Raw genomic sequence first — 21419 nt, forward strand, 5'->3', positions numbered from 1 at the left:
TACAGGAAATACAGAGGTAACATCCAGGCTCTTCTCTGACAAAATATTTGTCAAGAGACAAATTATTTTGTCAATTGAGACAAATACTTTAAAATCAAACTATACTATGTTCTGTGAAAGTTTAAATAGCAAAAATAAAAAGAGGAAAGGTACATGCTCAATTTGTCCAAAAATTGTAGTAGGCTGAATAATAGCCCTCAAAAATACCAGCTTCTAATCCCTGAAAAAAATGTTTTCTCATATGGAAAAAAAGGTCTTTGCAGAGGTGACTGTTAATGATCATGGGATGGAAATATCCTGATTGATAGTCTGTAAATGCAATCACAACTATTCTTAGAGCTCAGAGATAGATTATGCATGAAAGAGGAGGAGGCACTATGACCACGAAGGCAGACAGGAGAGTCTTCAGGCCACAAACCAAAGACTGTTGAAGCTACCGGAAGGAAGAAGGAAGAAACAAAGAGCTTAGAGCTTCCTGTAGGAGCATGGGCCTGTTCCCACCTTGATTTTTGCCCCAGTAAAACTGATTTTGGATTTATGGCTTCCAGAACTGTAAGATACTAAATTTCTGATGTCTTAAGCCACCAAGTTTTTGGGGTTTTTGTTTGTTTTTTACATTAGCCACAGAAAATTAATAGCATATATACCAAGAACAAGGAAGCTCAATCTCAAAAATCTGTCTAAACAACTTTAGAGGGGAATTGTTGCTCCTGGCTTTGATATATCTGTCTTTTTGAAGTTGTCAACTCAGCTTTAGTCATGGAATATTGTGATTCCCTCTGGATACTTAGATATGTACAACCCAAACAGAGCAAATACCAACATATATATTGTCTTTTCCTATTTCCATCATGTAGGCATAAGATCTGAGAAACACTTCATGGAAGGACTAGAATTTGAAGAATGAATTCAGGAAAAATTAAAAGAGGAAAAAATCCTAGGCAAGTAAAATGACATGAGCAAAAGAACAGAAAAGACAAAGGTTCTGTTTATACCATTGATTGACTTGGTTGAAGAGATAAAACAATATTTAAACAGTTTGAAAGTTCTATGTGAAATTGGGAACATAACTAAATGGTAGGAGTGACTAAAGCCAAATTGGGTAATAATACGGAATTGTGATGATGTCTTGTAAGTGAATGTATTCCAGGGACTTAGAGTTGATGATTGAAGAAGGTGAGATGACCAACCTTAGCTCTAATTCTGTGAGCATATTGTTTGTGTCTTCCCCATTAAGACATTGACTATGTTTGAAATTCTAATTGCCTGAGTGTTTCTGCTAACAGGATGTACCTTGTACAATTGCTATCCCTTATAGCTGACCTCAACTAGAAAAGGATGTCCCAGGCTCTTTACTTCTTGGGTGAGATATCTCTGAGGAGTCTTCTGCACTGACTCCCAGAATCCTCAACAGGTACAAGCTTCAGTTTCCCCAGTGCACCTTGTCAGATCGTAGAACTTACTATCTGAATTGCTTTCTCTCTTTTCCTAAATTCTCCAACCCATGATACCTAGGATCGCCTATCACCTCCAAGTACCCTACCTGTTCTCTAACCCTGTCTCAAGAAGTGAATCAGCAAAGGCCAAACTAAGATCATTTTTTTCAAACTTTATTTTTCTATCACGCTGTCCAATAATTAATTTTCACAGAGTAGGAATTATGTAATTTTGTGTTAACTATAAAGTTTCTGAATAAAATATGATTGACCAATTTAGGTTTGATTTTCTGATAGACAATGAATAATACTAGCAGATTATCTGTTGTGTATCTGTAATTAGATTTAACTGAATGCTTTGTATTTTTATTGCTAAATCTGTCAGCCTTAGGAAATGATAAGTAATAGGTTTATTTGGAAAGAACTTGCATATCAGGAAAAGAAAGAATCTAACCTGAAACTAACTGTTTGTGCAGGAGACTTTATTAAAAACTAAGTGTTTAACAGCAGTATTTAATATGTCTTCATTGTGTGCAGCTTAGTGTAATTTGACAAAGAATACAACTTGCAATAATTTTGATTGTTTCTCATACAATATCTTTTAGAGAAACCATAGTTATGTTCTCAATTTTTTAATTATTCAATTATTTCAATCAAATTCTGAAGAGTGTCAGAAAGATGTTCAAATTGGTTCATATAAAAAGCATATTGTCCTAAATCTTGAAACTTTTTGTGTGGTTTTATTTTCCACCTCAGATAAGTTTATAAGCATAGAAACAGAATCACCCACTTTTTTTCTTTTTTTAATGTGTTCTCTTTCTCTTCCACAGTCCATATGGTTCTTTTCTGCTTTTGTCCTTCTCACCAGCAAGTTTAAAATTATACAGTATTTAGTAGAAGTAGTTATTTTCTCCATGAAAATTAGTTTTATTTATTTGCTTCATCTAAGACATGTTGCTGTGTATTATATTCACTGTTATCTTCACCTGGATCCAATCCAGAGTGAAAGTGATGTTTGCAATGGTTTTAGAAGCAGCATTTTAAAGCTTCAAGTTAATTTTCAGAGCCATTAAACACATTAAAATAAAATACTTCAGGCATTTACCTTTGCTATTCTCTGACGTCCCCACTCATCATCTGCATTTTTCCTTTATGTAAAGTAGTAAAAGTATTTCAAAATATAACTACAGAATTATTCTCAGGTATTCTGTGTTGATTGGTGTGTTTCTTCCCTAAATTTCCATATCACTTAAGAATCATAACATAATCATCTATTATGTACAGCTTTCTTTTTTCATGTAGCTTTGTGTGCCTGCATTACGACTTCTGAACAAATTATATGCTTCTTAAGAGAAGGATGTATAGTTTTGCTTTATTTTATCTTTCTTTGGCCAAAGAATATTTCCTCCTCTATGTGAAGTTTCCATTCATATGCCGAAAATAGCATGTCACACTATTGTAATTTTTGGTTGCTTGCCCAATTCCTGAGCAATGCTAAGCTTCCTCGTTTGCTTTATGAAGGTAGAAACTATTTGTTAGTTTAGTGAATGGATAGGTAAACATATTTGTAAACTCATAAAAATACATCAATATATTATTTATAAACTTTAAAAATATTTTCTATTTTTAATTTTTACAGTTGTTTTTACATGATGCTAGCTTATTTTTCTGTTGTGATAATAGCTTACTGCAATTATCTCAGCTGCACTTGTAAAGTAAGGACATTGTCATTCAATTTATTTTCTAATCAAACAAAGCTTTTCCACATTTTGTGTCACATTATAGGAAATTTATGCTGTCTTGCTAGTTTTAAAGTTCTCTTTCCTCATTTATCCCCAACTTTAAATAGCTTTCAATCCCTGGTCTCACTTCCCACATTCTTCATTAAAAGAATCTCTTACTTCAAACAACACTAGTGTCCCATAAGATTTCTGCATAAATCAAAATAGGTCTTTATGAATATCCAAATTCCACTTTAGGGAATGATGTTTTTTTTCCGATGCAGTGTGTAGTTCTTCAATTGAAGAGTAATTTGTGTGGAAAAGAGGACGCTAGGAAACTCTCCGCCTTACACATTGGCATAAATTAAAGGTTGTAATGTGCTTCTGCATGTAGAGAATTATTGAACACATTTTCTTAGTAGAACAGTCTGTAACAACCATGTCAAATAGATTATAGTTTATATATTATAGCTGAGTTACTCAACTCATGTAGCAAGGAGATGGCAGTGCTTTTAACTGCAACCAGCTTCCAGGTTTTGATAACCTGTTTTTGTGCTTTAGGACACACTGATAATCTTTGGTAGACCCGGATTTTTTTTCAAGGCCAGTGTTATTTACAAGCAGAGTTAGCAAATAGTTAATGAGCTATAATTTGAAGGTAAATTGAAAAAAATCTTGCCTCACGTGAATTCCATTATTAATGTTGAGGTTAATAGGAAAATAACAGATGCTTTTTTTTTTTTTTTTTGAGACGGAGTCTCTCTGTCGCCCAGGCTGGAGTGCAGTGGCGCGATCTCGGCTCACTGCAGGCTCCACCCCCCCGGGGTTCACGCCATTCTCCTGCCTCAGCCTCCCGAGTAGCTGGGACTACAGGCGCCCGTCACCTTGCCCGGCTAATTTTTTTGTATTTTTAGTTGAGATGGGGTTTCACTGTGTTAGCCAGGATGGTCTCGATCTCCTGACCTCGTGATACGCCCGCTTCAGCCTCCCAAAGTGCTGGGATTACAGGCGTGAGCCACCGCGCCCGGCCAACAGATAGTTATTGAAGGTATTTGGCTATGAATTATAAAATTAATACTTATAAAAATACATGAGGTGGGTACTATTATCTTCATTTACTGGAAACTGAAATTTAGAATGGTTAAATGCTTATAAATCACATATCTGAGGAAAATGAAACTCAGTGAAATTAAATAATTTGTCCAGGTAGCTTTAGAGGAAATATTCAAATCCAGGAGCTTCTGACAAGATAAGCTGGTATCAATCACTATCTTAATTTGTCTATTTATTTATTTTCTTGTTTCAATCATTCATTCCAAAACAATTCTAATTTTAAAATACAGTGAAAAATGAGACAAATTATCACTTGTCTACAACTTAATGTATGCTGTGAGTTGTGACCTATGACATCTTCATTTTTATTGATTTTTAAATATTCTACAATTTCAACTTTGATTGGCTATAAAGTTTCAGGTATTTGAAACTTCGCTATGATATTGCTTTTCTTGTCCACACATTTATAATTAACTCTCGTTATATGGACTTCGTGAGGAAGAATGTACTCTGTAACACTTTGGTCTTTTCGATTTATTGGAGTTTCTTCAACATTTTGTGCATGGGTAATAAATATGAATTTATACAGACACTGAAAAGAAGAAGACTTTCTTATTATTAGTCGATTAAAAAAATTTAACCAATTTATCTACGTCTTTATTTTCTTTTTTTGATACAGATTGCTCTTTTAAATCAATACACTTCTGTCATTTTCACATCAATAAATTATTGCATTTCTAACAGTATTCCTAATTTTTTGTGGCTTTTTAAAATAAAAAGTGCCATAAATTTTATAGGTTTTTATTATAAAATATGTTGCTCTACATAAAATTATTTCAGTTTAATGACAATTTTTCTTATATTAATAATCCTACCACTATATTTAACTTTTGTGAGCTAAAATTTCACAGCTGTTAATCTGTTGTATAAATTTTTTCATGAGAATGATTTTTGTAATTAGTATCATCTGAATGTATGTATGTTTTAAGTTGTCAGAGAGCCTTTTAAATTAAAATAAAATTTAATCACAAAGAAAGACATGTTACATATAATTACACATTACTGAGTAGTATGAAAAACATAAAAATATATTATTTGCTTCAAACTCATTTGGTTAATCAAATTTATATTTGTTTTGAATTTTTCTGCACCTAACAGTATACTCCTATAACCTACTTAACATTATATTCATGTAGTTTTTTTCTTCTCTTTTTATCAGCAAGGCAAAACGTGCACATTATTCTAGAATATTCTTTTCTTTTTCACTTAACAATCCATCAATGACATTCATCCATACCAATACCTATAGTCCATCTCATATTTTTAGTGCCTGTATCATATTCTATAATATGCGTATACTTTATTCACTCAAAAACTAATATATATTTTAAAGCTACAAAACATTTTGTACATAAATTCTTATGATGGTTTTAACTATAAGCTGGAATTCTAAAAGATGACATTGATTGATGAAGATATAAAGTTTTATTTATAAACAATACCACCATATTTCTCGTCCTACCCCCAATAGCATAGTAGTTCACAATCCAGTCAATAGTGTGGTGCACATTACCATGCCTTCCAGAGTATAAAACAAATGTAGCCTTTTAAAATTTCTCAAATATTGCAGTGATTATTATTTTAGTTTGCATTCCTAATGGTGAATTCATATTCATGTTTTAGTGGCCTATTTGCATTCTTTAATACTTTTTCCTTTGAGTTAATCATCATTTTTAAAAATGATTCCTTTTAGCAGAGCTATATCTCATGTGTATTGCAAATGTTTCTTCTAATCCATTGTGTCTATATATATTTTAGACGTATTTAACTTAATTATTCAATATTTTATTTTAAGATACCTATGTTTTCTATATTTTTTCTTACTACGGGGTATTTAACTAATTTATACATATTCTTACAACTATTATGTTTGGTTCTGTCTCTGTCATGTTGTTTAATGATTAGTGTTTGTTTCTTTGTACTTTCAATCTTGGCCCTTACTCTCAATAAAATCTTTTTACTTGCAGGTTTCTTCAGAACTGCATCCAAAGTTGGTCATTCTACTTTAATTTTAGTAAAGAGAACAAAGTCATTCTTTTGTAAAGAATATTATGCTATGATAATCATTCATGCAAATGTTTAAGAAAATAAAATTAAAACCTGAATATTAGAAATTAAATTGTTTAAATATTTTTCTAATTTTCTGTTGTTAAATCATTAGATATAGAGTAATTTTAGCCATCATATCTTTTTTACATAGGAAAATTAGGAATCAGTTTATAGCCATAGTCATATCAAGTATATTCTACTTAGACAAAATATGCTGAAATATATGGTAACTGCAGTTTGAGTAATTGCTAATCCATTTTTTTAAACAAAGGTTTTAAATAACATAATCTACAATAGGAAAAAACCTGCATCTTCTTGAATATAGCACAACTGCAAATATAAAAAATGTTCTCTCTTCTTCAGGAAAAGACTCCAGTGATATTCTTCACCAGTTTGAATACACAAAAATTTAACAATGTGTATAATATTGTCAGATGTCAACTGGGAATATCAATTTACTGGTTTACATAATTTGTTGGAAAAGTATTTTGCCTTAAATTTGTCTATACATGATGTTTACTGATCTCAACTCTTTTAACTAAACATTACAGTCACAATGTTTTTTTTCTTTTGGTGATTTTTTCACTTATATTTTCACTGCTTATCCAGTAATTACTTATATCATAGCATTATTAGGTTTTCTAGGGCCTTGAGTATCTGAGAATTTATTACTTTCAAACAAAGCTCTAACCCTGCCTGGTTTGGAATTTATGGATCATAACATGTTTTTCTTCAGAACTCTGAAGCTCTAATGTTCCATTGTATTTAGCTCTTCTATGACAATGTGCTTTGTTCTTTTATTTATAAATAAAAATTTTTGTTTCTTGTATTCTTGGATATTTCTTTATTGTTATAGCTTAACATTTCCAATGAAATATAATTTGGTGTTGTTCTCTTTATTAAGCTTAAAAGACTTTCTTATATCTTTTACATTTTTCATCTGAATTATTTATTTATATTAGAAATTATTTCTTGATTGTTATGCTGTTAGTATCATTGCTAAGTTTTCACCTTGATTATGGCTACAGAATGATGATAATGAGTGAAACAAAAATTGAGCAGTAAATGCCAAATGTGACATGCAGGGTCTTCTTTTTGTATGCAGGAGATTCAGAGAGCAAGAATCGTAGATATGATAGCAACTACAAGAAACTTTGGCTCCATTCTACACGACGGTTCTACCTCTGACTTAAAACTAGGGTAGGCTTCCTTATTGCTCCTCATTGCCATTTCTGGAACATTCTCTTCCTTTCTTCCCTAATAACTACTAGCTTTAGTCACATAAGCCACCAACTATTATAATCATCATCTAACTCCTAGAGTCATTTTCTCCGATTTCTCAAAGAAACCCTAGAATATGTCACTCTCTCCGAAACTTTTCCTTATTTAATTCTTACTGATTTTAATGTCCATATAAATAAACTTCTAATCTCCTGGCTTCTTACTTGAACACCTCCACACCAATACTTTTGATTTCCATTCTACTTCAGCAGCTTATCTTCATGAACATGCTCTAACTTTTCCATGTGATATGTCTATTTCAGTGTTAAGTATCCATCCCTCCACATTTACCAACTATCTTCTACTAGTCCTTTGACTCCAACAGTCCTTCAACCACAACAATACCATTGATCTATAAACTTTTCTCTATTGCTCATCTCATCATATGTTGAGACTTCTCTCCTCACTCAAACTAAAATCCAACGTCATAATTATACTAATTATTTTGAATATAACCTCATAGGCCTTACAAATTTTTGCCCTTTATATTTTCTTGATAAAATCCCAACCCTGGTTAAATACTAATGAAGCTTAACTTACCTGGAGAAAAATGGATAGCCTTACGGACTGATCTCATTTAAAATCCTATTTTCTTTAATGTGTCTTTACCTATCCAGTTATCCTACTATTTCCCTGGCCCATTCAGTTTTTCACTTCTTAAAATTCTGTATTATTCTTATCCTTTCTCTTTAAATTTTCAACGCCGTTTCACTCTCACTTGCAACTTGTGCTCATTATTTTATGAGAAAATTATTAAAGAAATAAGATAAGACATTCCACAAGCTTCCCTCAACTCATTCATCTATCCTGTGTTACATCTGAAATATGTTTCCTGCCTCTGTTCTCCCCATATACCAGAGATATTGTGTATGCACCCATAAGAGCAAACCTATTACATTTGCCCTAGTTGATACTTTTAATATCCACTCAATTATAGAATTTTTTCCTTCTCTCTCTAGCATAATGAACTTCCCCTTTCTCTGTTAAAGCATTCCTACCTGCATATTCATCAAATGTTAGTATCTCTCCCAATGTACAAGCAAGAATAAGACTTCTCTCAACTGCATATTCTCTCCAGTCACAACTTATATCTCCACTCCCATCTATAGCAAAACTCCTCAAAATATGTGTCGTTCTTCAACACAGCAAGCAGAATGATGCTTTTAAAATGCAAATTATGCCAAGTCATCCTCCCAATGTTTCTTTTTATTATTATAAGGGCTAAACCCCTTATAATGACCTAAAAGTCTTCTAAGGACCTAAGAGTTCTACAGTCTCTGTCTCTGATTGCCATCTTAACCTCACATCCTACCACTCTCTCCCTTTGTAGTTCAATACAACATACTGGCCTTATGCTGTTTCTCACCTGTGCCTGGCTCTCCAAGGCCCCACCCATCTGCAAGGCTCAACTCTCATTTTCCTTAGATAGTTGTCAAATATCATCTTCTATGAAAGTTCTTCCTCTACCCAATGTACTTACAATTGCAATCTCTATAGGACTTTCTATTCTCTTTACTCATTTACTTTTCTTCATAAAACTTAGCACCTTCTAATATCTAATATCTTACATATAATGTATTAGTCAGGGTGCTCTGGAGAGACAGAATTAACAGGATATGTGAGCATATGAAGAGGAGTTTATTAAGAAGTATTGACTCACATGATCTCAAGTGGAAGTCTCATAATAAGCTGTCTGCAAGCTGAGGAGAAAGAAAGCCAGTCCAAGCCCCAAAACCTCAAAAGCAGGGAAGCAAACAGTGCAGTCTTCAATCTGTGGCCAGGCAGAGGCCTGAGAGCCCCTGGCAAACCATTGGTGAAAGTCCAAGAGTCCAAAAGCTGAAGAACTTGGAGCAAAATGTGCAAGAGCAGGAAGCATCCAGCACAGGAGAAAGATGAAGGCCAGAAGACTCAGCAAATCTGTTCTTTCCAGCTTCTTCTACCTGCTTTACTCTAGCCACACTGACAGCTGATCAGATGATGCCCATTCAGATTGAGGGTGGGTCTGCCTTTCCCAGTGTGCTGACTCAAATGTTAATCTCCTTTGGCAACACCCTCACAGACACATCCAGGAACAATACTTTGCATCTTTCTATCCAATTAAGATGACACTCAATATTAACTATCACAAATGTACAAAATTTATTTTTTGCCTTCTTTCCAAAGAGTGTGAAAACTTCCAGAGGCAAAGGTTTTGTTTTGGTTGCTGTTATAATTTCAATATTAGGTATAGCAAAGGTTTTGTTTTCTTTGCTGTTGTAATTTCAACATTAGGTATATTCTGCTACATAATTATGTGCTCAATGTATATTTATTAAATGAATGGATAAATTAATTAGAGAATAGAAATAATCTGCCAGATATAGGCTCTCCGTTTCTCTATCAATTATGTTGCCTACATCTTTGCAAAGAATGGCTACCAGAACAGACACACACCCTGGGGCTTCCTAGTGTTGTGAGTTAAGTCCATTTGCTACAGGTATGAAGTTACAAGAATCTAAATAGATTACAGAAGTTCACATTTCAGCATGCCTGTCAGTTGCTGCAGGAGATACAGCCTCAGGGAGAGAACTAGGGGCAGACATGCCCTGAATTTTCTTGTGCTGGAGCCCTCTAATCACCCACTAGTGGCTTCCACTGGCAAACCCTGACTATAAAAAAGTTGACACAAGAGCCTGAGAAGCACAGGTAGCAGGAATTTCTCATACCTCCCTTATTTGGCTATCTAATGCAAGATCCTTTGCCATAGACCTTGCATTAGACAACCAAATAGGGGAAGTGTGAGAAGTAGATCTGAGGGCAAAATTGTCCATGACCGGAACACCATTGTTCAAAGATAGTTTAGAAGGGACTGGCAAAAGACAACTAAACACTTATTCTCAAGTTACTGCCTTGCCAGAAAATCCATAGTGGACTTTACATTTTTCCTCTTGGACAAACTATAATTAATACGAGTTAGATTACCTGCAGAATGGAGGACTGAAATATCTATTTGAAAGTAGGAGAAATACCTTGTAATAAAGACCAGATGCTTAGCTTGAACTCTGAATGACATTCATGACAAAAGTTGCATTATTCCACACTAGTTCTAAGTAGCCCACTTGGGCCTGGAAGCAGTTTCTCTTTAAAGGAACAATCGCAAGGACAAAAAACCAAACACCACATGTTCTCACTCATAGGTGGGAATTGAACAATGAGAACACATGGACACAGGAAGGGGAACATCACATTCTGGGGACTGTTGTGGGGTGGGGGGAGGGGGAGGGATAGCATTAGGAAGTATACCTAATGCTAAATGACGAATTAATGGGTGCAGCACACTAACGTGGCACATGTATACATATGTAACAAACCTGCACGTTGTGCACATGTACCCTAAAACTTAAAGTATAATAATAATAATAATAATAATAAAGAACACACAGTATTTCAAAGTCAAATCAACCCTTGGAGTATTTTATTTTATTTTTTAAACAGGTTCTTGCCCCATTGTCCAGGCTGAAGTGCAGTGTCATGATCACAGCTCACCATAGCCTCGACCGCCTGGTCCCAGGTAATCTTCCAACCTTAGTGGAGTTTATTTCATCCCACATACAGCCAAAATTGCTGTAATCCCAAAATTGCTGTAATCCCAAAATTGCTGTCAAACTTCAACTATTTCATGTACTGTAAAATTTCTCCAACCTTGAAATGTCTACTGCATGAAGATTCTTTGAGCTGAAAAAGAATAAATTATAAAGATTAGCATTTATGGACCAAGATAAAACAGACATTTAAGTTTCACCCAGTTGTTGACAGATATTATCACAGAACTGTCAATTGGGAAATTGGTACCCTGACAATCATGGTCATTTTACCACATTTTAAAAAATATCTTATGGATCACCTTGGTTTTCTTTCTATCAGGAATGTTAGATTACTGGATAAATAGATATAAAAGAAAGACATCTTTTTGATACCCATTTATTTTTCATCAAGAGAGATTTGTACTCACAAAGGGAAAGTACGCTGCCATAGGTCTGGTTGCACTGTGTGCTGCTGGAATATGAAAGATAATAAAAACTGATCAAAGGATGAGATGCTGTGGTGGAGAGCTAGTCAACTAGAGAGGACTGGTCAACTGGCAAACTGATCTGTGAGGCTGCAGGATGAACTCAGAGGACTAATCCCGTTTCTGCACTTTAGTGTATGCACTGACTGCTTAACTTACTCCTGAGTATGTGCTATGTGAGAAAGGTAGAATATCTATCAAATACTCAGGTTGTTTGATTTTCCATAATGTGTTGGTTGAAATTATTTTACACATTACTCTTTGCTAGACAAGACTGATTCTGAAATGGAATTTTTTCACAGCATGAGATCTTAAATTTAAAACCACCCTGTTCAGTTTTATTAACAGTGGTTTCCAAAGCTAATGATTTCTTTTATTTTCCCTGTAAAGCAGCAAATCTATCACAGGTAGACACAGAGTGCAAATAGGCATGATTAAAATGTTATTTATTCTGGTGAACAACTGGAAAATACTTAAATGTCTAACAAAGGAGAGACAGCAGTATGGTTTAAAACACTACAGTTTGTACATATAAATAATACTATGCTCTTCCATGAAACATCCCTTTTCTTGGACCTCTTTCTGAAAGAAGGAATGCCTATTAAAGTAACTCATATGTCCTCTTTTCCTACCCCTTTGTACATCCCTCCTTGACTGATCAGTTTCACAAAAAGGACATATGTAATTCAATCAATGTTTCTCTTTACAAATCAAACCTGTCTTCTGAATGTATATGTTCCTTGTTCCTTCATGTTATAAACTCATAGGACCAGACTGTAACCCTGCAGGATCCAAGGATGTATTCCACTGTGGATCCATAATACAGTATTAGTAAACTTGCTTGGTCACCAATCTAGAGTTGTTTACGTCTATCAGATTATCATCAGTAACAGAGGTAATATTTTGATCATTTTCTCTCAACCTTCCCCATCTGCTCATCTCTCAATTAGTTCCTTAGAAAGAAAGGAGTTGCTTTTCATTTGATTATTTTTGTTTTTATTGACTCAACTGAAATCTGAGTTTTTATCAACTAGGAACATTAAAAAGTAGACAAAAGCTGTAATTTCAATACCAAAGTACATTATGAAAATTGAGGTTTCTGATTTTCTCAAAGCTTTAAATTTGTATCTTATTTTGGTTTTAGTTTGGCAAAACACAGATACAGAAAATGAAACAAAACATATGTGAGACTTAAACTATTGTAAGAAAAATACCCTTTTAACCACTACCCAGGTCCTGCCCTGGCCAGGTTAATAAAACTTTGTCAGCCATCCCAAAAGTCATCCATATTAACAGACCTCTTCCGTGCATCAAAAGAAACAAACACCAATTTGTACAATGATTATTTTCATTCATTTATTTACATTTATATTTGTCTAGGTATGCATGCATAGGCATTAATAGTATAGTTTTGTCCATTGTTTTAACTTCATATGTCATGTCTTTTAACTTTTTATTAGCATTTAGATTCTTCTTCATTAATTTCTCTTTTTGGACTTTTTTTTAGAGCAGTTTTAGGTTTACAGAAAATTTGAGTGGAAAATACAGAAATTTCCCATCTACACCCACTCCCCACACACATATAGCCTCCCATGTTATCAACATTCTCCACCAGAGTGGTATGTTTGTTAGAACTGAATCTATATTAACACATCATTGTCATCCAAAGTCCTTACTTTAGGGATTATTCTGGTGGTGTACATCCTATGGGTTTGGATCACTTTCTAATGACATGTGTCCACTATTATAGTATCACATAGAATAGTTTCATTGCTCAAAGAATCCTCTGTGCTCTATTTATCCTTTCCACCCACTGTCTCCTAGAAAACACTGATCTTTTTACTGTCTCCAAATTTGACTTTTCCAGAACATCATTTTGTTGGAATCATAAAGTGTGTAGCATTTTCAGATTAACTTGCTAAGTAGTAATATGCATTTAAGTTTCTTCAATGTCTTTTCATACCTTGACATTCATTTCTTTTTAATGCTGAGTAATATTATATTGTCTAGATGTAACAACTTTTTAAATATATTTACCTACTCAAGGGCAATGAGATTTGTTTATATATTTACCTATTCAAGCAAACGAATTTATGTTTGCTTCCAAGTTTTGGCAATTCGACATAAAGTTGCTCTGAATAATTTTGTTCAAGTTTTTGTGTGCATATGTTTTTAACTCCTTTGGGTAAATACCAAGGAGTATGATTTCTGTATCATATGAATATTGTATCTTCCATTTTGTGAGAACATGACAAATGTCTTCCAACGTGTTTGCACTGTTTTGCATTCCCCCCAGCAATAAATGAGAATTCTTCTTACCCCACCTCCTCACCAGCATTTGGTTCTGTCCATGTCCTGAATTTTGCCCATTCTAATAGATATATAGTGGTATCTTATTGTCACTTTGATTTGCATTTGTCTGATGACATATGATGTGGAGTAAATTTTAACGTGGTTATTTAGCACCTACGTCTCTACTTTGATGAGCTCTGTTAAGGTCTTGGACCAATTTTTTAATTGAATAGGTTTATTTTCTTATGGCTTAGTTTTAAGAGTTCTTTGTATATTTGTTATAACAGTTCTTTATAATATATGTCTTTTGCAAATATTTTCTCTTAGTCTGTTCTTCATTTTTTTTTCCATTTTGTTGATAGTCTCCTTCACAAAGTGGATGTTTTCAATTTTAAAGAAGTCCAGTTTACCAATTTTTTATTCATTATGTATTTGGTGTCCTATCAAGAAAGTTATTGCTAAGCCCCAAGTTATCTAGATTTTCTTCTATGTTATCTTTAGGGAGTTTTAGAGTTCCTTATTTTGCGTCTTATCTATGATCCATTTTGAGTTAATTTTGTGAAGAGTGTAAGTCTATATCTAGATTCATTGTTTTGGCATGTGGATATCTAGTTTTTACAGAACCATTTATTTAAAAGACTATCTCTATTGCATTGCCTATGATGCCCATATGGCATTGTCTGTATTACCTATATACTGACTATATTTTTGTGGATCTATTTCTGAGCTCTCTCTTCTATTTCATTGATATATTTTTTCCTTCACCATCCTTTTTTGATTACTGTATATTTATACTAAGTCTTTAAGTTAGAATCAGTCTTTCGACATTGTTCTTCTTTAATACTCAGCTTACTATTCTATGTTGTTGATATCACCACATAAACTTTAGAATCAGTTTGTAAATACCCACAAAATAACTTGCTGGGATTTTGGTTGGGATTGCATTAAATCTGTATGTTAAGTTGGGAAGAATTGACATTTTGACAACATTGAGACTTATCCATAATCATTGAATATGTCCCACATATAGTTCTTCCTCAATTTCCCTCTTAAGATTTATAGTTTTCCTCATATTTGTGTGGTATGTATTTTGTTATATTTATACCGATTTCATTTTGGGGGTGCTAATGTAAGTGATACTGTGATTTTAACTTTAAATTACACTTGTTCATTGCTGGTATATAGAAAAGTATTTGACTTTTATGTATTCAGTTTGCATCCTGCAACCTTGCTGTAATCACTTATTAGTTTCAGGTTTTGTTTTTTGTTTTTGTTTTGCTAGTTATTCTGTACTTTCTATATAGACAATCATGTCAACTGCAAACAAAGAGAGTCTTATTTATTCCTCCCTGATCAAGGTTCCTTTTATTTCCTTTTCTTATCTTATTTAATTAGCTATGATTTCTAGTACAAGGTTGAAAAGAAGTGGCAAGAAGGGACATTCTTACTTTTTTCCTGATTTTAGTGGAAAAACTTCTAGTTTCTCACCATTAAGTAATATATTAACCATAGTATTTCATAGATATTCTTAGCAAGGTGAGAAATATTTCTTCTATTCTTAGTTTATTGAGTTCTTATCATGAATGACTGTTGGATTTTTTCAAATGCTTTTTCTGCAGCTATTGATGTCATCATGTGATTTTTCTTCTCTAGCCTATTGATGTGATGGATTACATTAACTGATTTTTGAATGGTAAACCAACCTTGCAAACCTGGGATAAATCCTGCTGGTCATAGTGTATATTTCTTTTTATTCACTGTTGAATTAAACATATTAATATTTTGTTGAAGATTTTTATACATTTATAAGAGATAGTGTTCTGCAGCTTTTTTTTTCCTTGTCTGCTTTTGGTGTTAAGGTAATTCCAGCCTCACACAATGAGTTAAAAAGTTTTCCTGCTACTTCTGTTTTCTGAGAGAGGTTGTGGAGAATCGGTTTATTTTTTTCTTAAGTGTTTGGTAGAATTCACCCATGAATTCATCTTGGCCTGGTGCTTCACTTCACTTTCACTTTTGTTTTGGAATGATATTATTCAATATCTTTAATAGATTTAGTTCTACTCAAATTATCTATGTATTTTTGTGTGAGTTTTGACAGATTGTATCTCAAAATGAATTAGTACGTTTTGTCGAGATTATCAAATGTGTGGGCATACCATCCTTCATAGTACTTTTTGATTACTTATTTAATATCCATGAGATCTGTAGTGCTGTCCCCTCATTTGCTTCTCATATTAGTAATATTTATCTTTTTTCTGTTTTGCTTAGTTAGCCTGGCTAGAGGACTATGTACTTTATTATTTTTTTCAGTGAGCAAGCCTTTTGCTTTTATTGATTTTCACTATTGGTTTTCTGTTTTCAATTTCTTTGACATCTGCTCTAATTTTTTAAAACTTTCCTTTCTTATGCTTACTTTGCATTTAATTTACTCTTATTTTTCTAGTTATGTAAGGTGGAAGCTTAGATGATCAACTTCAAATTTCTCTTCCTTTCTATTAGCTGCATTTAATGCTGTACGTTTTCCTCTAAAAACTGCTTTCACTGCATTCTACAAATTATGTTAAGTTGTGGTTTTATTTCATTCAGTTCAAAATATGTTTAAATGTCTCTTAAAATTTTTTTTGATTCATGCATTATTTAGAAGCATGTTTTTAAATTTCCAAATATTTTTAGGTTTTCTTAAGGTCTTTCAGTTATTGATTTCTAATGTAATTGCATTGAATTCTGAGAACAGATATTATATGATTTCTACTATTTAAAATGCATTAAAGTATGTTGTATGGCCCAGAATGTGCTCTATCTTGGTGTGTGTTCCATCCAAGCTTGAGAATAATGTATATTACATTGCTGTTGGGTGAAGTAGTCTATAGATGTTAATTATATCTAGTTGATTGATGGTGGTGTTGAGTTTCACTATGCTCTTACTGACTTTCTACCATGCAGGTTCTATCCCTTTCTGATAGAAACATGTTGAAATCTCCAATTATGATAATAGATTCATCTGTTTCTCCTCCCAGTTTTATCAGTTTTTGCCTCGCATAGTTTGATATTCTGTTGTTGGGTACACACACCTTAAGGATTGTTATATCTTCTTGGAAAATTGACACCTTTATCATTGTGCAATGCCTTTCCTTACTCCTGATAACTTTTCCTGCGTTGAAGTCTATTCTGTCTGAAATTAATGTAGCTATTTCTGCTTTTTAAAAATGTGTTAGGAGAGTATATAATTTTTACCATCTATTTACTTTTATTTTATGTGTGTCTTTATATTTAAAGTGGGTTTTTTGTAAACAACATGTAATTGGTTCTTGTTTTTTGATCTACTCTGACAATTTTTGTTGTTTATTGGTCCATTTAGACCATTGTCATTCAAAGCAATTATTGACCTAGTTGTATTAATATCTACCATGTTTGTTTCTGTTTTCTATTTAGAGTTGTTTGTTCCTGTTTTTGTCTTCTACTCTTTTACTGTCCTTTGTAGTTTTAATTGAGCATTTTATATTATTCCATTGTTTCTTCTTTTAGTATATCAATTACTTTTTCAAATTCTTGCCTTGAAGTTTACAATTACATTTACCATTAACCAAAGTCTACTTTAAAATACTAAACTTCCTCATTATGAGTACATTATAATAAAAAATTATTAATTTCTCCCTTCCATCCCTTGTATTATTCCTGTCATTTGTTTCATTTATTTATCATATTATCCCATTCTCACACTGCTATACAGAAACACCTGAGACTGGGTCATTTATCAAGAGAAGTGGTTTAATTGGCTTATGATTCTGTGGGTTATCCAGGAAGCATGGCAGCATCTGCTTGCCTTACGGGGAGGCCTCAAAAAACCTGCAATTATAGCAGAAAGCAAAGGGGGAAGCAGGCATGTCTTACATGGCCAGAGGAGAAGGAAGAGAGTGAGAGGGGGTGGTGGTGTTGCACACTTTTAAACAACCAGATCTCACAATAACTCACTCACTGTCAGCACTGAGAACGGCACTGAGGGCATGGTGCAAACCCATTCATGAGAAATCCTCCCTCATTATCCAATCACCTCCTACCAGTCCCCACCACCAACATAGGGGATTACAATTTGACATGAGATTTCATGAAAACAAAGATTCAAACCATGTCATTTGTAATCATACATAAGCATATATATATATATGTTTCTATATATACCATACACATAATATTACACATAAGTTTACAAAAATAAAATACATTCTCATTATTATTATTTTAAACCATTATCTGTTACATCAACAAAGAATAAGAAAAAATAATAAAAGTTTTCATTTTATCTTCCCTTATTCATTTTTTTATATAGATATGAGTTTCTGACTTGTTACTTTCCTTTTCTCTAAAGAACTTTTAACATTTCTTGCAAGGCAAGACTACTGGCAACAAATTGCCTCAATTTTTGTTTGTCTGAGAAAGTTGTAATGTCTCTCTCACTTTTGAAAGGTAATTTCACCTAGAGCAGAATTTTAGATTGATGGTTTTATTGCTGTTGTTGTTTTCTCTCAACACTTTAGGTATTTCACTCCACTCTCTTCTTGCTTACATGGTTTCAGATGTAATTATTCCTATCTTTGCTCTTCTATAGCTAAGGTGTTTCCCCTCACTCCAGCTTCTTTCAGGTTGTGTTCTTTACCTCTGATTTTTTATAGTTTGAAAACCATGTACCTATGTGTAGTTTTTTTTTATTTTGTCATTTATACTGCTTGGTGTTCTCTGTGGCTTTGTGATATTGATTTTTAAAAATTCTCAGCCATTATTGCTTCAAATATTTAATTTTGTTTTCTTTATTTCTTCTCCTTTTGGTATTATTATACAGAATTACACCATATGTAATTGTTTCTGTTATTCTCGTTATTTTCTCAGAATTTAGTCTTTCTTTGTGTAAAACTAGTTCATTCAAGTATTCAAACAGGTAAGTAAAAGAAACTAAATAATATACAATGTAAGAATCATTCCTGGAGGGATACTAAGTTAACTATGTACATTTTCCATGACTAGCTATTTGGTGAATCATCAGGATTAAAATGAAAAACACACATTTAGTAGATGCTGCTCATTTTCCTAAGAGGAAAAAACCTTACTTTTCCTACTCACTTCAAGGAGAAACTCCACATTACTAACAAGCCTTTAGTTCACAAACTTTGTTTTGGTCCTATTCAATTTCTCTATAGGATCTTTCAGTCTTTATACTACTTAGGCATTGCTGTGGGTCCCTGGCATTCACCAGCTTTTAGATTAGACCAGTCCCTTTCCCAATGTCAGCATTTTGAACTTGGGTGACTGTACTTTTCTATAAAAACTCATAGGTTATTTTGGAGTTCTCCTGTTGTCAGATCTGTGAAATGCCCCTTCCTTTCCTCTGCTTTCTTGCATGCAGATGCCAAAAACACACAGGTCTCATCATTGTTGTATATTCACTGACTTCAATGTTTATGTTCTTGGAGAAAACTTATCACCTAGGTTTTGGTTCTGCTATCTAATTAACTGCTTTTGAATGGGAATCTAAGGAGATTCAAAAATTATCCTGCTTCTTCTTTCACCAAACTTCCAGGAGCACTTGCACTTTTTCATGGCTTAGAAGTATAGCTTTTGTGAAGTTTTGAATATAGCGAATTATAGCAGTTTGTTGAGGTTCTATTTACAGAGGTGTGATAGTTTTATACAGCTGCACAGTTGAATTTTTACTAATATTTACTAAATACATGCCATAATTCTTCATAAGCAGGGATGGTAACTTGACCTCTTCTATAAAACATAATTTTTATTTTATCCGAAATGGCTGACCTGAGGCTTTGATTAAAGGGTAATTACATGAGTTTAGCCCTCTAAGCCAGTGTATTACTGAAATTTGTGAAAAAAAAGAAAAGCAAAACAAGGCATGTAGATTTTATTACTGAACATACAAGAAAGAACAGCAGGTCTTTGATATGAACAGAATAGCCTATCTTCTTAGTTTGAGCTATAAAAAAAAAATTCACTAAAATTATTTCAACCTAAACACTAACATGTACATTGAAAGATGTAAAAAATACAGAGTGTTTTAAAAATATGCCTCAGTCTCTACTATTAGAAAAACAGAAATTTGAGAATTTTTAAAAAGAAAGATAGGCTGATTAGCCTGAAGGAAGAAATAGATTTTCTCAAGACAAACTCACAACCTTAAACTTTGACCTCTATGAAAGAGAAAAAGTGATATAATGTATTTGATTTTAAACATGATACTATAAAAATGGGACATATTTAGACATCACTAGAACAAAATTTACTATGTTTCAAAAACACTTAACAAAAGTACAGAGGTAAGATCATAGAGAGCAGATGGGAATGACTTCTTAGAGCAATCCAGGTTTTGATAAATTATTTAACTATATCCTCTGAAAGCTTTTTAATATCTATAGTAGCAATGTAATCTGGTATTATAATGTGACCGTTTCTATCTTGTCTATTCACCTTAGGTCCCCAAACTGAGAATAGCAGAAATCAAGTAATCTTTGTATTGTAAAAAGAGATAATAGTCAATCTATTGGGACTTGCAAAGACGGGGGCCCAAGACAAATCCAGTCACCATTAATGCATCATGCACGTTTAAGCTAGAAATCCATTAGGAGGCCAAAACTGTGAATTCCTTTGGAGAGATCAGGAAGACCAATGTTTCCTCTGTCCTGTCCTCTGTGTAGGAGAAAAAAGGGGAGTACTGCACCCTTTTAGACACAGAACAAGGGAAAATAATGTCAGAAAATCATTTGGAGACCTTAACATTTATGATCCCTGGAGTATTAGAGAATTATGGACCTAGCGACTGTTCCTGACTCATACTCATTAAAAATCTAAAAAGAGAGAAGTTGGCTGGAGTGCTTAGTGATCTTTATAAAATGACAGGACATCATTGGGAAGATCTTTTTGCCCTAAGAAAATTATCTAATCTTTGTCTCCCCTGGCCACACCTTAGAGAATCCAATCATAGAATAAAGATAGCAGGGGACAGAGCAGCATGTGGAGACTCACATCATGAACTTTTGCTCAAAGAACAGGAACATACCAGGAAAACCAAGAGAATCCACTGACCCTTTAAAGGCACTGGATCCCTGCTGCAGGCTCCCTGAGATGCTGAAAAACTGTGAGTTGGCTTGCTTTCTCAGCAAGGAGGCTCGTGGTCTGGGGCAAGTTCTCAGCCCTGGTCACCAGCTGCCTGGCAATAGATTCAGTGCTGTTGGGTGGGGCACTAGGGGAGTGAGACTGGCCTTTAGGGCTGTGGGGTACATGGGAACAGAGTGAGGCCTGTGACTGCCAGCTTTCCCCCACTTCCCTGGCGACCTGTATGACTCAGCAGAGGCAGCCATAATACCCCTGGGAATATAACTTCATTGGACTGGGAACCACATCCCCACCCCCAGAGCAGCTGCAATAAGCCCTGCCCAAGGAGAGGCTGAGCTCAGACATGCCTATCCCTGCTCCCAC

General features: G+C 33.8%; 1 long non-coding RNA gene across 7 annotated transcripts in view; it reads left to right on the top strand.

Moving 5' to 3' along the window:
• Positions 1-21419, top strand: part of LOC117974855 (uncharacterized) — a 354681-nt gene that overhangs the window by 132210 nt on the left and 201052 nt on the right. For 3 of the 7 annotated variants that reach the window (XR_008626078.1, XR_008626080.1, XR_010110791.1), the window contains exon 4: positions 7425-7519. The exons of the other annotated variants lie outside the window; for them this stretch is intronic. This is a non-coding gene — a long non-coding RNA (uncharacterized LOC117974855). The remainder of the gene's footprint in view (positions 1-7424; positions 7520-21419) is intronic. 7 annotated transcript variants of the gene reach the window in all.

This window comes from Pan paniscus, chromosome 1 (genome assembly GCF_029289425.2).
Source record: "Pan paniscus chromosome 1, NHGRI_mPanPan1-v2.0_pri, whole genome shotgun sequence".
Taxonomy (NCBI): domain Eukaryota; kingdom Metazoa; phylum Chordata; class Mammalia; order Primates; family Hominidae; genus Pan; species Pan paniscus.